An 18,238-nucleotide genomic window follows, 5' to 3' on the forward strand; every position below is an offset into this window, starting at 1 on the left:
CTCCTCGCTCCGACGGCTAAGCCACGCAGACTTCTGACGTCACGTTTTACATTCTTGTGAAGTTTTAACTTTAGCATTTAGTAAAAAGAATTCCAAGCTGCTGCTGAATTTGAACCAGCGACTTCTCGCTTATTAGGTAGACGTTCCAATAGCTAAGCCACGCAGACTTTTGCCGTCAGCTTTGGAAGTTGAACTTTACTTTAAAGATGGCTTAATTTAAGAAAATAATAGCTTTAAATATTAGACAAAATCCAAAAATTTAATTTAAAGCCAAACTTTCACACATTTTTTACTGTGTATGTATGTATAGACGAAATGACATCATAATCATTGGCTGAAAGCCAAGACGCACCTCTTAAAGCTGAGAGACTGATTGGCGGCTGTCTGCGGTTAAACAACAACAACAACAATCGTTAATCGTTATCAATCGTCAATCGTGAATCGTGAATCGTTATCAGCACTGGCCAGATGTGTTGTGAAACGTTTTCGCAATATTAATCGACTTTTTAGCCATTCTGCGTCGTAAATTGAAATCTTCAATTGTGCTTCTAGGCACGTATTGACCCGCTGCACCCTGCACCTCCTCCTTCTTCACCCTTCCCCTCCCTCCCCCCCTCCCCTTCATTCCTCTTGACGCTTGACTACAGCTATCAGTCGCCTTTCACGTGCCAGACGAGCCAGTCAGCGGCCCCCTTTAAAGTGCCACGCCCCGTTAATATGGAAACGCGTTTGTGTGTTTGCCGTCACATCAATTGAACCTAAGTGCGAGTATTACTAACGATATCCAGTTGCAGTTTTACAATATGATAAAACACAGCTGAGAGAATAATGGGCGAGGCCATGAATATGAATAGGTTTGAGTACGTTTGAATACGAGTGAGTATTCAAATAGCTCAGCTGTTTGCTGTGTGATCTATGTGCTTAACTGTTGCATAAAGCCAAGCTTATGAGTTTATTGTATTCATTTTTAGTCGGAACAAATGCCTCCTACAAAATAATTACATGCATAAAAATACTCTTGCAATACCCTTCAAGTGGGTATTATATCATTGTCTCATCCATTAAATATAAATATATATATATAAATATTCTTGAACAGTAACAAGAGCTGAGTCTCATGACTATGTGAACTGTCCAAGCTGAAAGAGTATCTTAAAGAAATTTAGTCGGGATCCTTTTTATGCCCATCTAGAGGGTATTATAAGATTGTCAAGAAATGTGTTACACATAGAAGGAGACATCTCCGACCACATAAAGTATATATATTCTAGATCATCATCAACAGCCGAGTCGATATTGCCGTCAGTCTTTCTACTTCTGCGTCTTTCAGTTTTAAAGACGATAGGTCTTGAAACTTTTCCTACTGCATGTCGAAAGTGGACGGATCGGCTCACTATATCATATAGCTATCATATGAACGATCGGTCGAAACTTAAGTACTTGTATGGAAAACTCAAAATATCTTGCCCAAACTTATACTAGTGATAGCATGCTCCTTACATATGAACAAAATCTTATTAACATCGGTCCAATATGTCGTATAGCTGCCATAGGAACGATCGATCGAAACTTAAGCTTTTGAAACTCATCATTTATAAGTTTCACTATGCACCCCAAATATATATCTAAAATCTTATCAACATCGGATAACTACTTATATCATATAGCTGCCATAGGAACGATCGGTCGAATAGCAGTCTTGTATTGAAAAATATTCTGTTTTCCAAGATATTTTCATCAAACTCTGCATTCACGAGCTTCACTTTACTCACATATCTGCAAAAGGCAAATGTCCACAAGGGTATTAAATCTTCGGCGTGCCAAAGATACCCTTTCTTTCTCGTTTTGACTGCTAAGAGCTCATATTAGACAGTTGAGTCTCATATAGCTCCCATAGGAAAACAAGCTCGCAAGCAAAGTTCCTAACTTATATTAATATTCAATTAATTTAAGATTTCTTTAACAAACTTTGATCTTCTCAGCTTTACTATTAGTCTTATATGCATGCAAAATCTTATCAGCATTAAGCTGGAATAACATAAATATATATCTCTATGAGATAATCGTTCGAGGAATATATTTTTGATAAAAAAAAACAACTTTAATTACTTCACGCTATCTAAATCAAACCCAACAATAACTAGCTTATCGAACACGAAACGAACTTCAATATTATATTTTTGATTTCTCGAGAAGTCCTCAATTACACTATACTACAGTTGGACTAGACATATGTCCATTGTCTATGTCAACAAATCAATAAAAGTGGAAGTTCAAAAGTCAATAATAAATATAGTAAGTTATTATTGCATCAACAGTTATATTAAGTTTTCGATTAAGTAATTTAATTAAAATACATTTTTCATTATATTTTTGTTGTTTATTTAATTTGTGCCTGGCTGATAAGCAGCTCAATCAGCATACTAATTTTATAAATGATTTAAATGGTTATTTATTATTTTTGCACTCTTAATGATTCTAGTAAGTATATTGTTTTTTTCTATTTATTGCAAGCTGCTGTCTTTGCATACCCTGTAGCCAGGTCGTATAGCAAATGGGGTATACTGAATGATAAGCAAATGTGTGTAATTGATGTATTTGAGATAAGAATTAAAAGTCGAGACTCTTTTTGGCCTGATTTCGAGTACTTAGAGACATATTTTTACTATTAATTTAATTATTTTTAATTAAAATATAATAAAAATATTAATTAAAACAAGTATTAAATTTATTTATAAATGAAATTTGACTTCCTCGATATTTATGTGTTCAATTTAAGGATTCGAACCACCAAGAAAACAAAAGACAGCATAAGATTACAATAATGAATATATTCAGGAATATATGACCTATATATAGGGTATTTCTCAGTGCATCAAGCTCGACTTGAGATTCTCGCTGTTTATTATTATATTTTTGCAATATTTTGTATTTTGTGCACATTGTTTTTTTTATTATTTTCAGCACTGAAAACAATGACGAGCCGAACAAAAGATTTCAATTATTGCAAAGATACTTTTTTCACTTACACAAAAAAAAAAGTCTTTTGTTCAGAGATTCTTTTCGTCGCGGTGGGTGGCTACAACAACAACAACAACAACAAAAGCGGGTTTGACCTTGACATTTGCTCAATGTCAAATTGTGATAAATTAAACTGAGAGTAAAATGAAAAAAAAAACAGATATCAGAATAAAGTAAATTAATTATACAACTCTTTTTAATTAATTTGTAATTCTTTTTTGCTAGACATTCAATAATTTGTGCGCAGTTTGTGAGACGCGAGTTTAGCTCGAGAAATCGATAAATTTACTTTTGAATGTAAACAAAATTTACCTATTTCCTTTTTTTTTTCTACTTTTTTTTTTTGGGCAAAGCAATAAACAAAAGCCCGAAACTGCGGCAAATAAACAGAATCAAAAGCAGAACCAGAACCAGAACCAGAACCAGATCCAATACCAGAAGGTAGGCGGCAGGCCGACAGGCAGGCATATATCATAAATCGAGCACAATAACAATTTGGCTTTACTTTAGCGGGAAAATGGAAATGTGGCGCCAGTTGTAAAGCCTTGTGTCGGCGAGGGGGGATTGCCATAGGGGGGGATTTAGCCATGTGGTCGATTAATGCGAACCGCGTACATCTAGGAATATTAACAAGGTCAAAGGGAATCGAAAAGTCAGAGCTACGATAAGGAAATACCCTGTAGAGTATTAGAAATTTAGCAAGGTATGAGCGTACAGAGAGAAAGAGTCAGCCAGCGAGCGAGCGAGAGAGAGAGATATAGGGGGAGAACGGGGTGAAGAGTGGAGAAACAGTGACAAATAATTATGAAGAGCGAAGGAGACAAAGAGGAAAGAGATAGAGGGAGTAAGCTAATGATAGAGATAGAGTTAGAGAGATATCTATATTTAGCAGAAGAGAACAAAAAAGAGAAGTGAGGGACGAAAGGAGGGAGAGAGTAAGGTACTGAGCGGAGAGTGACAAAATGTAGAATATTAAAGGGAACAAAATCGAGGAAAATAGAGCAATAAAAGAGAAAGACAGACAGAGAGAGAGAGAGAGAGAGAGAGAGAGAGAGAGAGAATTTACATATTATTTGCACTATCATAAATTGAAATTCCCTCCACATAGAGGAGGAACACATCAAATCAAATAACTAAACGTTTTACAGGGTATCCCATTCGAATTGGCAAAGTAATCAGAGTATAGAACAACCCCTTTGCAACTCTTAAGTTACAGGGTATATCGAGAATGTGGTAAATAAACTCTCGACTGCTGTACGAAAATAATAAATTTCATCTGCTTGATGCTAATTAATTTGCGAGCGCTACCTTACTTTTTGCTCGCTTTTTGGCCAAGTTAATTTCGACATAAACAAACAAATAAAATTGTTAAATATTTTTTTTTTCTCTTCGTTTTCTTTTTCTTGTTTTGTGTCGAGCGTCGACAAATGTTGCGCTTTAATTTGTTTGCTTTTAGCTCGCGCCGCTAAAATACAAAAATAATAAGAAATAGGTAAAAACATTTTGCAGGCCTACGGAAAGCACAAACATCTGCGATTGTCTTTATATAGCCACGAATATCAGACATATATATATATATATATATATATATATATAGACATTAGTAAGTGTGCTTGTGCATGCAAATTGAATTGACCATGAAAAATGTTTTTGCCAGCTGTGTGTTTTTTTTTCAGGTGTGCTTCGGCAACAATTTGAAGCGTTTCACATTTTCCGTCTAGACACAAAACTATATAAATTGTTATTTTCAATGCAATTTGTTGTAAATTCCTATTAAGTGCAATACTTTTGCTTATTTTGTATCTGCTTCTTATACTTTGTGTACGAAGTTATTCTGGAGTATATTGGACTTGCTTGAGAGCAATCGATTGACGCCTGGCATCTTATTTTTGGCATATCGATATATATCGATTTAGGCAAAAGTTGAAGATTAGCAGGCTCTCATAGAGTATACTCATATTAGGAATATGTCAGTGTATGCTTGACTTAGAACTTAGAACTTTAAGGGCTTCCAAAATTTCACAAAGATCCGACTATTTTTTGGTTGCAATTGCAAGGCCTGTAAATTTCATACAGATCGAACTATAAGCACCGATGTTGCATATTATTATTATTGAAATATTATTAATATCAGTGCAACAATGTCATAATAATTATCGATAATCGATATTTGATATCAGTGCAACCATGTCATAGTACTTATCGATCAAACGATATCTGAATACAACTGCTAATAGCAGAAGCTTTATGTAAATCTTATTCACTTGCGAATAAACAACGAAACAGAACAGAAATCTTTTTATTTCGACAATCCTTTTTTCCGTGCGTTGATTGGGATGCCTCCCCTCAACAGTTATGATCCGACTTTAAGTTCACATTCCACTTATCAAGGTCTTACTCTTAACCTAGCAAATCGATAAGGGAATGAAAGGAAGGAAAAGTCGGATCATAACAATATTCAGAAACATAGCCGAGAGTGTGTGGCTGGGGGAAAAAGAAGCACAGCCGAAGAAGAAGAAGGTGCGAATGCTTGCAATGGCAGCTCGGGTTTTTGGTAGACGGACCTTTCCGACTTAATCAAATCAAGAACTTAATAAACTTACTATTAAGAGTTATTTATATTTATATGTGCCCGGATATTCCCCTTAATATTTATCTAAGATATGGAATCAAAAATTAACTCAGACTAAGATGAAAATAGTTAAGCAAATCTTTTAAATAATTATATATGCTAAGGGAAATATTTCCGTATCCATTAAAAACCCACTGACATATCTATTTCCAGCTGGGGCTTTACCCGTTTCAGGCTGCTTCATTTTGCATTTGGAATAAAAATAAAAGTAATCGATAGCATATTAATAAGCCGCATCGTTGAGAAGGGCTTCCTGTTGGAACATGTGTTTGCGTTTTCACGCTGCTTTTCCGTTTCAGCGCACACTAATCAAGCGAGAAAGAGACGAGAGAGGGGTACAGAGAGAGAGAGAGACAGAGCGAGAGAGAGGGAACAAGTTAAAAGCCTGCGGCACGAAAAGGTCAAAGGTCGTCCAAGGTGGGCGGCACAGCGTGCGTTTACCTTTTGGGCCGTTGACACAAAATACAGAAGAAGAAGAACAAGGACAAAAAAAAAACATTCCCAATATATAAAACGCCCCCGTTTTGCGTTTGCGTTGCTGTGGGCGTGGCAAGTGCTATTTGCTGCTGTTACAGTTTTTCGACGAGTTCCACTTGAGGCACACTCTAGTTTGCAATCAGAGAGGGAGGGGGGAGGGGAGGGGGGTAGGCAAAAGGTGGGAGTGGGGCTCAGTTCAAGGCGGTTTCAGTGATAACAAAAAATAGACAAAAAAACACTCCGCAGACAAGTTGGCAGCGCCTCGTGCGAAAGTTTTCTAATTAGCTCGCATTGTTGCGGGCTGCACAGGCAAAAGGGGGGAGAGGGGGGCGTGGTGAGGGGGAGGAGGGGTTGTATTTAAGCCGTAATAAGTATCTAAGTATCGGAGATAGCAAGACTCAAGTTATATTCAAGTTGCGTGCCAGTTTGCAAAAAGATAATGAAAATAGTGTTAACAGCGTTGCCAGATTGTCTGAAATTGGGCAAAAATTTGAGACACGTGCCGCAAATTGCGCTAGGAATGAAGGGGATAATTGTGCTTAGATAACGTGTAGCTCGTCATTCTTTAATGATTAACCGAAATTGTATATTAGGGAATTAAGCGAAGTAAACTTAAACAAGACTAGAAAATACTCTGTACTCAGAGTTAGAGTATTTATGTGAAAGTATCTGTATGTACACATATACATATATAGAAAGACACTTAGTTCTTTAATTACTTCTTGCTTTTATAATCTGACTTTCATACAACTGTCAGAGCGTAGAGATAATATTCAATTGTGTTTATATACTAAAAACAAAGGCTTTGACTGTAAAAACGGGGAAAGGGGAAGGTGATGCTTAAAATAAAAGACAAGCATCATGTACGGCAATCGATATTTATCGATTTTAAGCAAATGCTGCAGTAATTGAATAGCCTCTTAAGCTTTCAAACAAGCAAATGCGACTGTTGTACTATATGTGAAAAACTTGATAAATTACTTAAGCAATTGCTGGTAATTAAAGTAATTAATTACTTAATTAATGAGGTTTGGCACAAGGCCTTTCCTTCAAGCTGAATTCTTATCATCCCATCGCCAAGCTTTAACCTTCTCAGCTCTCAACAAATATGGCCTGAGGGTAGAGAATAATGTGATTGCGCCTTAAAACAACACTCTCAGAAAGTCTCTTTCCCAGAGTTCAAAGAGGTCTCATCTCCCAATAATATATATTCCAAACACAGAGAATGACCAACAATTTCCCCAGCCCAAAAGGAAATTTCGTGCATAAAATAAAATTGCTTGAATTTATATGGCAGGCATAGATGTTCGGTCTGGCCATTTGATAAGTTGCCTGTAGCCTCTCATAGGCATAATAACCAATAATAATTCTCAAATGAAATGCGATTGCAAATAGTCGCCTATCGTTTATAGCGCGGGGCAAATGTGCAATTTTTAATGCAACGACGACGATAAGCGACCGACCCCAAAACAACTTCAGCCTCACACTCTCCACTCCAGCTACCACGGATGGCAGAGGGGCAGAGGGGCGGGGGGCCGGGTTGCGGGGATTGGTGCACTTGTGCGCGCGTGGCTTCTAAAACAAACACAAGCCACCCACAAATCGAGTGGGACAGACAGGCAAGGGGGCGGTTGGGTGGACGGGGGCAGGGCCTGTTGCATATTGCTATAAAACTGCAAGAGCTATAATTTTTATTTCTTGATTTTTAGTATGCCCTGTAGTTATTGAAAATGTGGAAAAGAGTATACTGCTTTGAGCTAAAGCATGTAAGAAGCAAAAGAAGACAGCTTTCTGCTTATAGAGTATATATATTTCAAATAAGATAAAATTCAATAAAGACGCGCATGATTGTGTGTGTGTACATGAATGCAGAAATTCTTGCAATTTGCGCTTGCTGCCCCAAACTCGTGGACAGCCAAAACGCGTTTGCTTTAATAACTTCTGTGTTTCCCAACCGATCTTGATGAAATTTTGAACAGTGGATATTAATCTACTATAGAATATTTTTACATTATTAAAAAGTCAATTGCATTTAAATTGTGGCATATATTTATTGTACATATTCTTTATTATAGGGTTTAAAGTTCGGTCCGTGTAGTCCTAAGCAGCTAAAGAAATATTTTATTATTCAGATAATTTGTCTTTAAATCTTCAATTACAAACACTTTAGATTTAGTCTAGGGTATTTGCAGAGTCGTGTCTCATGAACTTTGTTTCTTTCCGTTTGATAATTGATTTTTCAGCGAGTTTTCTTGTGCGTTTTGTTTGCTGTCAGAAATTTGCATTTATTGCACATTTTGCAATACGTTTTATTTTATAAATTTTTAAAATTTCTTCTATAATATTCGAATTATGCAAAAAGCTTGGAAAAATATTTCTTGATATTAAATTCAAACAACGTGAATTTCGGTTTGGGGTCAATTCAGTTGGCAACAATCGAAATGTAATCGATTAAAGCAGAAATCTTCAGCAGTTTACAGCACTTAAAAGGTAAGTTGCGTTAATCAACACTGGCTGTAAGGCCTGCAAATATATGCGAAAATTGGAAAGTTCTGTTTGCTTTTTACCTAGACATTGAAAATTCACATAAATATATCACACATATCATTTGCATACATGCATGAGTTATTTTTCAAGGTGCTGGCGAAAAAAACAGAAAAAAAAACACTGCGAAACTAATTAGCCGACATTATGTAGGTGGAAATACCTCGACACGACACCCACAACGATAAGAACGTTATGAAATTTACATTTCAGATAGCTTTGTTGGACTTTGAAAGTTCTATAAATTCCCAGACGAGCTCTACAACTTTTATATAGTAGAAAAATGTATGGCAAATTGATTGTAAATATCGTTAAGTGTGTGAAGTAAGTTATTTAAGAGTTATCGAATATTATTTGTAGCATATGGGAATGCCTAATGGATTAGAAGGCACACTTCTGCTCTCCAAAAAGAAATGTGGGTTATCTATGTACATATTGATGGCAAAAGAACTGGTGTCTAAGCAAAGCTAGTCTCTAGCTTGAGAATTATTTTTACAAGTATTTTGACATTTAAAAGCCAAGAGTTAAGACCTCACTTAAGCCTCACACAATAATTCAAGTGTGAAACAAGTTTAGGTAATGCACTCAGAGCTGGCAATAAAATAAATTTATGAGCTGAGCTTTACAGAAAGAGTTTGAGCTCTCAGACCAAAGTCGAATGCTTAAAAGTAAATTTCGATAAAATAGATATCGATATCAAAGAAATGTAAGCTAGATATAAAAGTCAATTAACTGAGAGCCGTAAATACTATAATATACAACTAAAAGCCCATCTTTCAAAGCTCAACTGATCATTTATATAAGGTTGGGCACACACTGAACGTTTCGTGAACGTTTTACAACACTGCATTTTACTTACTCTTCAGTGCTGAACATGCGGACCATATGCCGCTGCAAATACTGCGGCACACATTGCGGAGAGGCCGGCGGCGTCTGATAGGGATTCATTAGGGTCTCGTCGTCATCAAAGTAGCCCGAGGAGGTGGATGAGGAGGTGCGCGGATATTTGAGCATGATTGACAATTGCGAACAATGCGAACAATCCAAAAAATTACTTGTCTATTGTATGCGGCGGCGGCTCTGGCTCAAATTTATTTTTAAAGCCTTTTTTAAGGTTTCGTTTATTTTGGTCTCAGCTATTTTTGGCACAATTCACAAATCAATCAATAGGTTTTTTTTTTTTTATATTTTCTCCGGCGCTTTAGGTATATTTTGATTTAATTATTTTTATTTTTTTTTTGCCCAATCACTGCCAGAAATGTTGGCTTGTAAGCTGTTTTTGCTTTATGCCACGCCCTAGTTAACTGTTATATAAAGATCGGGTTTAATTATTATTCAATCAGCACAAAGCGTAAAACAAAATAACGCGGCGAATTGTGCATAAACTTTTTTCTTTTTTTTCCTTTTGGTATTTTATTTACTTGATTTCTGTTTCTGCTGATCCGAAATATCTGTGAAAATGTGCAAAAGGCATGCAAAACATGCACTTGAACGAATCGACACGAATCGCGTGTTGAGCAATCGCATTTACGAGTATTTCTCAAATTTGAATTTCGATTTCAATTAATACATATTTCTTATTTATAATTGTTTACAATTTGTGCAAACTAGATTTTTGCTGTGTCGCGCGCTCTGGAACTTGTTTAGCGTCGTGCCAAATGGCAACAACTAATATTTAAATATATTTAGCTTTATTTTTATATAGCAAATATATCCAAAGACTGAGAGAAAGAGAGCGCGCGTGAGAGAATTGGCGTCTCCATCGGCAGCAGCTCTTCTTCCCAGCTATTTGCAATTAATCAAGCGCTAAAAACGTTGACTAAAAATAAATATTAACAAATTAATTAGAGATACAAAGATTCAACATGCTAATTCTCAGCGCTGAGAAACAAACGATTTGCAATTGATTTGTATCTTGCTTTCATTCTCTTTTCTATAATCCTACAAAACATTTGAAAGTCTTGTCAACAGTTTTTGTCTTCCAATTAGTTAGATTATTCAATTTTTGAGAGCAGCTTTGAAAACTGATTTGTCAAATTTTAGTATGAAGATTCTCTATTGACACTTTTTACACTAGATCGTTGTGGCATTTGCCAACACTGTTTCTTATGCTTGTCAGTTATTTCCTACAGTATCTCTTTGTGGCATTTGTCAACACTAACACTTATGCCTGTCAGCTATTTCCTTCACTAGCTCTTTGTTGCATTTCCCAACACTAATACTTATGCCTGTCAGTTATTTCTTACACCAGCTCTGTGTGGGCTTTGCCAACATTAATACTAATGCTTGTCAGCTATTTCCTACATACATACTGTATTTCCTACAGTATCCCTTTGTGGCATTTGCCAACACTAATACATATGCCTGTCAGCTATTTTCTACACTAGCTCTTTGCGGCATTTGCCAATACTAATACTTATGCCTGTCCATTATTTCCTACTTTGTGGCATTTGCCAACACTATATATTCTGCCTGTCACTCATTTTCTAATCTGTGTCTTTGGTTACTACATTTTAGCATATACCAACACTTAATTGACCGTTTTCGAACACTATATTCCATTAACTAACACTACACACAGGTGTACTGCACTTTGTTCAGCTTTGGTAACTGCGAATTGATGCTAAGTGAAAGGTTGTGTTATATGTTTTTTTTTGTTTTAAATTTTTGACGTTTTTCAACACTATTAACAGTTATTAATTTTATATTAGTTATAGTACAGCTGCTGCGCCTAATTGCCGTGCCTAATGCAAAACAAATTGTGGAAGCCCACCGCAAGTACGAGAAAAGTAAAGAAGAGAGACCAAAAACGAGGCAAACTTAAAAATTTATACCACAATTCGTTGCGTATTCGGCGTTACGATTTTTGTTTTGTTTTTTGTTTTCTAATTTTAGCCAATATTTAGGTGTGTGTGTGTGTGTGTGCGTTGCGTAGACATAGATACAGATTGTGTATCTGTGTATCTTTGTATCTGTGTAGTCGCAACGTGGCGACGCAAGAAGTAGAAACAACGCAGCCCAAGCGCCCGTATCTTTCAGATACAGAAACACGCTGAGTACGAGACGACAGTAACAAGGTCAGGGCGTCGCACAACAATAACAAAAACAACAACAACAAAGAGAGGAACAAGCACAATTAACACACGTCATCGATCGTTCGGCGGCTACTGCTCAGATACGAATGTCAGCTACTTCAGCTGTTTTGTATCTGTATCTGTATCTGTGTCTGTATCTGTATCTGTATCCGTATCTGTATCTCTTTATTTGCAGCTGTTTCTTTTGCGCGTACATTCAACTTGAATTATAGTAAATTGTTTAAACAAATAGCGTAACAACAAAAACAACTTTTTTTTTCGTACTACTTTTTTGCGTTTTTTTTTTTTTTTGCTTCTCTTTCTCGTGTCTCGCGCCGGCGACAAGTTTTTGTTTACTGAATTCGAACCGAAAACTGATTTTTACAAAATGCGGCGCACAAAATCCAAAAACGACTGCGCCGGCTGACAGCGACGACGACGACGGCGACGGCGACGCCGGCAGCGGCGGCTGCGTTGCCGCCAATAAAATATTTTCAAAAATACACAATTTTTTCTCTCCTTTTTTTCCTCCGACTTTTAGTTGAGGCGAACCCAAAAAAAAAAAAAATGGGCAAGAAAAAATTCACAGTTTCTGGGCGCCGCATAAAACGATAAGCGGCGACTGCGACGCCGGCAGCGACGCTGGCGTCGACGTACGATAACAACGGCGGCTAGGAGAACTTAACATCTATGATTAGCTAAACAAGTCAGAGAGCTCTAGTCGGGCGTGCGCGACTAGCAGATACCTTAAGCTCGAGCTGTCAATAGGAACATTCGAGATGCATTCTATAAATAAACACACGCAAGCAGCGACTGTGTTTCTCTTTTCCATTGCCCAACACTGTGCATGAAAAATGCATTCTCGATTAACTTGGGTGTTTGTTGTTCGTTCTTTATCAGAGTTTCAGGATATAAATATGGCAAATAAAAGTCTGTGTATACCAAGGCCCAAGGCTCTATCTGAGTGCAAGTGCTCTATAGGAGGCATCCAAAAAGTGAAATATTTCCAATCTATGTATGGCACAGGAAAGCCAGCATACAATTGTAGCGCAGCAAGCTCTTATAACCCTCGAGCTATGCCTATATACCATATTTAACAATCGATATTTATCGATATTATATACAAGGGTGGAGTTATCGATAACAAAATTGATTAACTTGTTGTTGTTCTTGTAATACGCAAGAATATATTTCAAATTACAAATCTCTAGCTTTTGTAGTTCCCGAGAAGTCCAGATAGACGATCATGCCTAGATCCACTCAACTCATCGTCCAGATCAAGACTATGACATTGTATATATATACATATTGTAATATGTGTACATACTCTTTGAGGTCCTACCGCCTATAACATACATCAGCACAAACTCAAAACACCCTTTCTACCCATTTTCAGTTGTTTATGACTATGCAAAGAGAATTTGCGAAGGAATGGCTACGGGTTGCTCTCCAAAAATATCAAAAGCAAATGCTTATCAAAGCGATCTTATCGCCACGATATGATAATTAGCATTTATATGGATATTACTGTAATGTGTGTGTGAGTGTGTGTGAGGGAGGGTGTGGGTGTTGCTTTGGTGGTTTCTGTGGTTGGCTGGCCGACTGAAAAGCAATCATCATCAATTATCAAGTGTTTAAATAAAGGAAATTGTAGTAAGCCGTCAATAAAACCGACAAAATATATACCCTGCAACACTTCAAATACGCTCAATAGGAATTTGAAAAACAAATACAAATGTAAATCAAGTGATATCAGGAACAGAACATCAAAGCACAATTAGAATTCATTTAAGTATGATTTATTATATCTTATCATTAAGATTTTAAGTATTTAGCCAAGATTTTTGGGAGGGAAGAGTAGAAAGTAAAAGGGAGCTCATAAAGTATAAAAAACAAACAAAAGTTCTCAAGTCTCAAAAAAAAGTTTTAAGATAAAACAATTCATTTAAAACCATATCACTTTCAGCCGCGATTATTATTTTAAGTATTAGGCAGAGCATACGCTTAAACAAGTTGCGAATTATAAGCGAAAACCTTTACACATTGTCCAGCTGTCTATTAGCGGCATTTGCAGTGCAGCAAAGTGCATTTACTCAACAATTGTGCCACATTATCCACCATATATACCCTATAAACTTTTTGAATATAGCGTAGTAGTTAAATAGAAGCCTTTGATAAGCAAAGCGCGTGTGTTGTACTATAAACCGCTTACAACGACAACAAAGAGTTCATTTGTAAATAGTTGATACGGAATCAACGATATATTATATGTATATCGTATACGATATAATATCAATATGAATGCAACTATTTAACGACTTACAGCTGCTGCGACAAATAATTATCATTAATTTAACCTGTTGATGAAAGCTGTTCGCTGTTTGCCGTTTGCATTTGACGATAGTCGCACTATCGTTGGCATTTTATTATGTGCCAAAAACTATGCATGTGCGATTTAGCGGAGTGCGACTAGGCGGGTATTACGGGGGGTATTACGGGGGGCATTGCGGGGGGCATTGCGGGGGGTTAGCGCTAATTGCGAGCAGCGGCAAGTGTTGAGTTAGCGTGAAATTTATCGCTGTAAAAACGCCAAAAAACTAAAGCAAAAGCAAAGCGCAACAAATGAATATGCTTGGAGCGAGACTGATTGACTGGCATATACTCTGTAAACAGGCGGAAAGTGAATGGTATATGAACTAAGTAAAGGAATATACCCTGTAAACAGTTGGAAAATGTAAAATATATCAATTATATAAGTGCATATACCCTGTAAACAGGCGGAAAGTGAATGGTATATGAATTATGTAAAGGAATATACCCAGGAATATAAACAGGTTGAAATGAATGAATGAAACAGGTTATATGAATTATGCAAAGGAATATACCCTGTAAACAGGTGGAAAATGGAAACTATATGAATTATATAAGTGAATATACTCTGTAAACAGGCTGAAAGTGAATGGTATATGAATTATTTAAAGGAATGTACCCTGTAAACAGTTTGGAAGTGAATGCTATATGAATTATGCGAAAGAATATACCCTGTTTACAGATTGAAGTGCCTTGTATATGAAGTATATTGAATATACCCTGTAAACAGGTTGAAATTGAATAGTATATGAATTACTTAAAGGAATAAACCCTGTAAACAGGTTGAAAATGAATCATATATGAATTATACAGATTATTTATGCACCAAAAAATTGCAGTTGTAATTTTATATTCTTTGGTGAAGACTAGCAAATAGCATGAAATTGAATTTGGAACACTTTTGGAGTATAAGAAGCTACATCCCAAGTTACGTGACACAGGCTTTGATAGTTTGATAAATGTGTTTAATATACCCAATTTTAATCAATTTTCACAGGGTATCATGAAATTTGTGCAGCATGCATGCGGCTATGGCTCTGCCTTTTGATTAAAGAAAATTGCTGCAGCGGGCCACCTGCGCGTATACGTAATCTAAATTTATTGGCTCATTAGAGAATTGTGCAAATGCGCACGTAAGCAAAGCGTTAGCCAAATTTACAAAATTTAAATACATATTTATATATATATATATGTTAATGTTTGTGTATTGGCAGAACATCTTTTTCTAATTGGAATTTAATTGTAGTACTAAATATACAAAAATATGTATTGAGTTGCGTTTTGTGTATGGAACAAGCTTATCGGAGACTTTGATAAGCTATCAAAAAATGGAAGTAAACAAATTCCAGATAGATGAAATATGTTGATAGGCTATCTGAGTCATAATCCAATACATACTCTCTCTCTCTTTCGCCCTCTCTCTCCCACTCTCCCTCTCTTGTCAGTTGTTGCGCTCTTTGTTTTTACAGCACTTACAGCAGCAAAAAGTCAACATTTGCCCAACGCCCCAGACGGGGCGTTTTTAATTAAGAGTCAATATATATACATATATGTGTGTGTGGAGTTTTTCGAGCAGCTTATGAAAGCATATCAAGCAGTGTGTACACACTGTACTTAGGCGCAAAAACAAGAACAATCAGCAAGATGAAGAAAAAAACAAAGAAAACTTTGAACTCAACTAAAGCTATGTAAACTCAACTCAAATGAAGAGTTTCATGCTCTGTTTGTGTGTAGGCTTTGCAGCGCATTGGCAATGGGGCTTAGTGTTGGTAAACACATGCGGACATAACGGTAAGTAAGCAAATAAAGTCAAAATGTAAGCAACAGCTGGTGAGGTTGGTGCACAAGAGCAAGATTGCCGGGGCAAACTCAAAAATCGAGCTTTAAAAATTGATATTGATCAATTAATGAAGTAAATAAAACAGCACTAGTCTGATTTTGGCTGCTGTGCAACACTAGTGGCCCTTTTGTTGGTTGTTTAACACTGTTAAGAGAAAGACTTTTAAATGGGCAATATGGCCCAATTTTTACAAAATATTATTATGAATAACACTGTTTTATATTGTACTTGTTTCTCTTACTTCTTGGTATAAATGAAAATTTAGCGTTTAAGGACACTGCATAAAGAAGAATGCGCAACATGTCTCTCTCTACAGAGAGAAAACGACAATGAGAGAGGGATAGAGATCACTTTTGCACATAAAATATCTTAATGACGTTTCATTCGGACAAGGAATATCTCAAGTGGGGAGCTTGATAGAACGCCTAAAGCTTTTATCGGTCTGTTTACCTTTTTTTTAATGGCTCAATGCCCAACACAGGCCCATTAATTTCAGTTCAAGTACACCCCATTTTACTTACTAGTTCGCCCCCACCAAGAGGTGGGTTTAGTCAGAGTTCTAATCTAGGTTCAATCAATCGAATGTTATCGCTCACCTGCAAAGAAATGCAAAAGTAAACCAAAAGTCAATAAATGGTATTTAAATTTGAATGCAAATTAAAAACAAGCTGATTAAAATGTCAAATTTGAATTCGAAGACGCAAAAACTTCAAGTTATAAACAGCTTTAATGCATATACATAATTAATTGGCATGTTTAGCGAGAGCCCAATCGGAATTTTAAAAATAAACCCAAATTGCAGATGTCACGCGGCGAGCGTCTAGAAATCGAATGCATTTTTGGCCAACGGCCACTCGAACAAATGTTGTCAATGAAATTAAATAGCCCTCGAGCCGAATCGAAAATAGTTTGTTAGCCAAGTGCGAAGTCAGCTGTGTAATGAAATGAAATGAAATGAAAATGAAAATTGCATTTTCACACTGTTAGAGGGCAGGTGTCGCCATATATGCATTATTTGTTGAGAGGTTTCTAGAGCTCGTCTGTCCGGCAGAGACAGCTAAAATATTTTTACAACAATTTCTCATCAGTCAGCTGACAGGCGTCGACTTCTAAAATGGGCATGAGTCAACTTGTTTGTGTTTGAGAAAATTTCTTTTCTTTTTTTCCATCTCATTGGGCATTTCAAGTGAAATGCGAAAAGTGTTAATTGATGTCTAGGCATTTCCTTCAAACAAAATAAGTAACCCTGGCCTTTGCTACCCATCAAATGTTCTGTGCTTCACAGAGATCCATCATAACAAAGTCAAGTTCGTGATAGATTAAACAACTGTCAAGTTTTCAATTCTTTTAAACAATAGATATGTATGTGAACTAGTACAATTTTGAAGACAGAGGTCTAAATATTAAATTTAAGATATTCTAAGTCAATTTGAAGGTACAATTTTCACATGAATTTCGACCCAGAATAACGTTGCCAGACTTTCATGCCAAATTGATTTAGAGGCCAAACCATGAAGAAAAAGCCAAACCTCGTAAAAACCGGATGAGATTTGACAGAGTTATGGGAATGGGAAATTTAGACCCATGTCTATGTAAAAATCTTGGGCTAAGATTTGGACATGAATTTCGACAAAAAAATATGTGTTCAGATTTAAATGCCAGATTAATCTAGAGGGAAAACCATGAATAAAAAACCAAATCTTATACAAATCGGATGAGATTTGACCGAGTTATGGGGATGGGAAATTTTTACCCATGTCTATGTACAAATTTTGGGCTAAGATTTGGACATGAAATTCGACTAAAAAATATGTGTTCAGATTTGAATGCAGATTAATCTAGAGGGAAAACCATGAAGAAAAAGTCGAACCTTGTAAAAATCGGATAAGATTTGACCGAGTTATGGGGATGGGAAATTTTGACCCATCCCCATATCCGAGTCTTGGGCTAAGATTTTGACATGAATTTCGACTAAAAAATATGTGTTCAGATTTAAATGCTAGATTTATCTAGAGGGAAAACCATGAAGAAAAAGTCGAACCTTGTAAAAATCGGATAATATTTGACCGAGTTATGGGGATGGGAAATTTTGACCCATCTCTATATCGAATCTTGGGGTAAGATTTGGACATGAATTTCGACTAAAAAATATGTGTTCAGATTTGAATGCCAGATTAATCTAGAGGGAAAACCATGAAGAAAAAGCCTAACCTTGTAAAAATCTGATAAGATTTGACAGAGTTATGGTGATGGGAAATTTTGACCCTTGTCTATATCGAA

At 36.3% G+C, this 18,238-nt stretch overlaps 1 protein-coding gene across 1 annotated transcript in view; it reads right to left on the reverse strand.

Annotated features, from left to right (window-relative positions):
* The window catches only part of bun (bunched), a 149,346-nt gene that overhangs the window by 45,513 nt on the left and 85,595 nt on the right, over positions 1–18,238 (reverse strand). The window lies entirely within an intron of this gene.

The sequence above is a fragment of the Drosophila montana genome, unplaced genomic scaffold (genome assembly GCF_035044405.1).
Source record: "Drosophila montana isolate Dmon_TW-CO22-7 unplaced genomic scaffold, ASM3504440v1 contig_2192_1, whole genome shotgun sequence".
NCBI classification, from domain to species: Eukaryota; Metazoa; Arthropoda; class Insecta; order Diptera; family Drosophilidae; genus Drosophila; species Drosophila montana.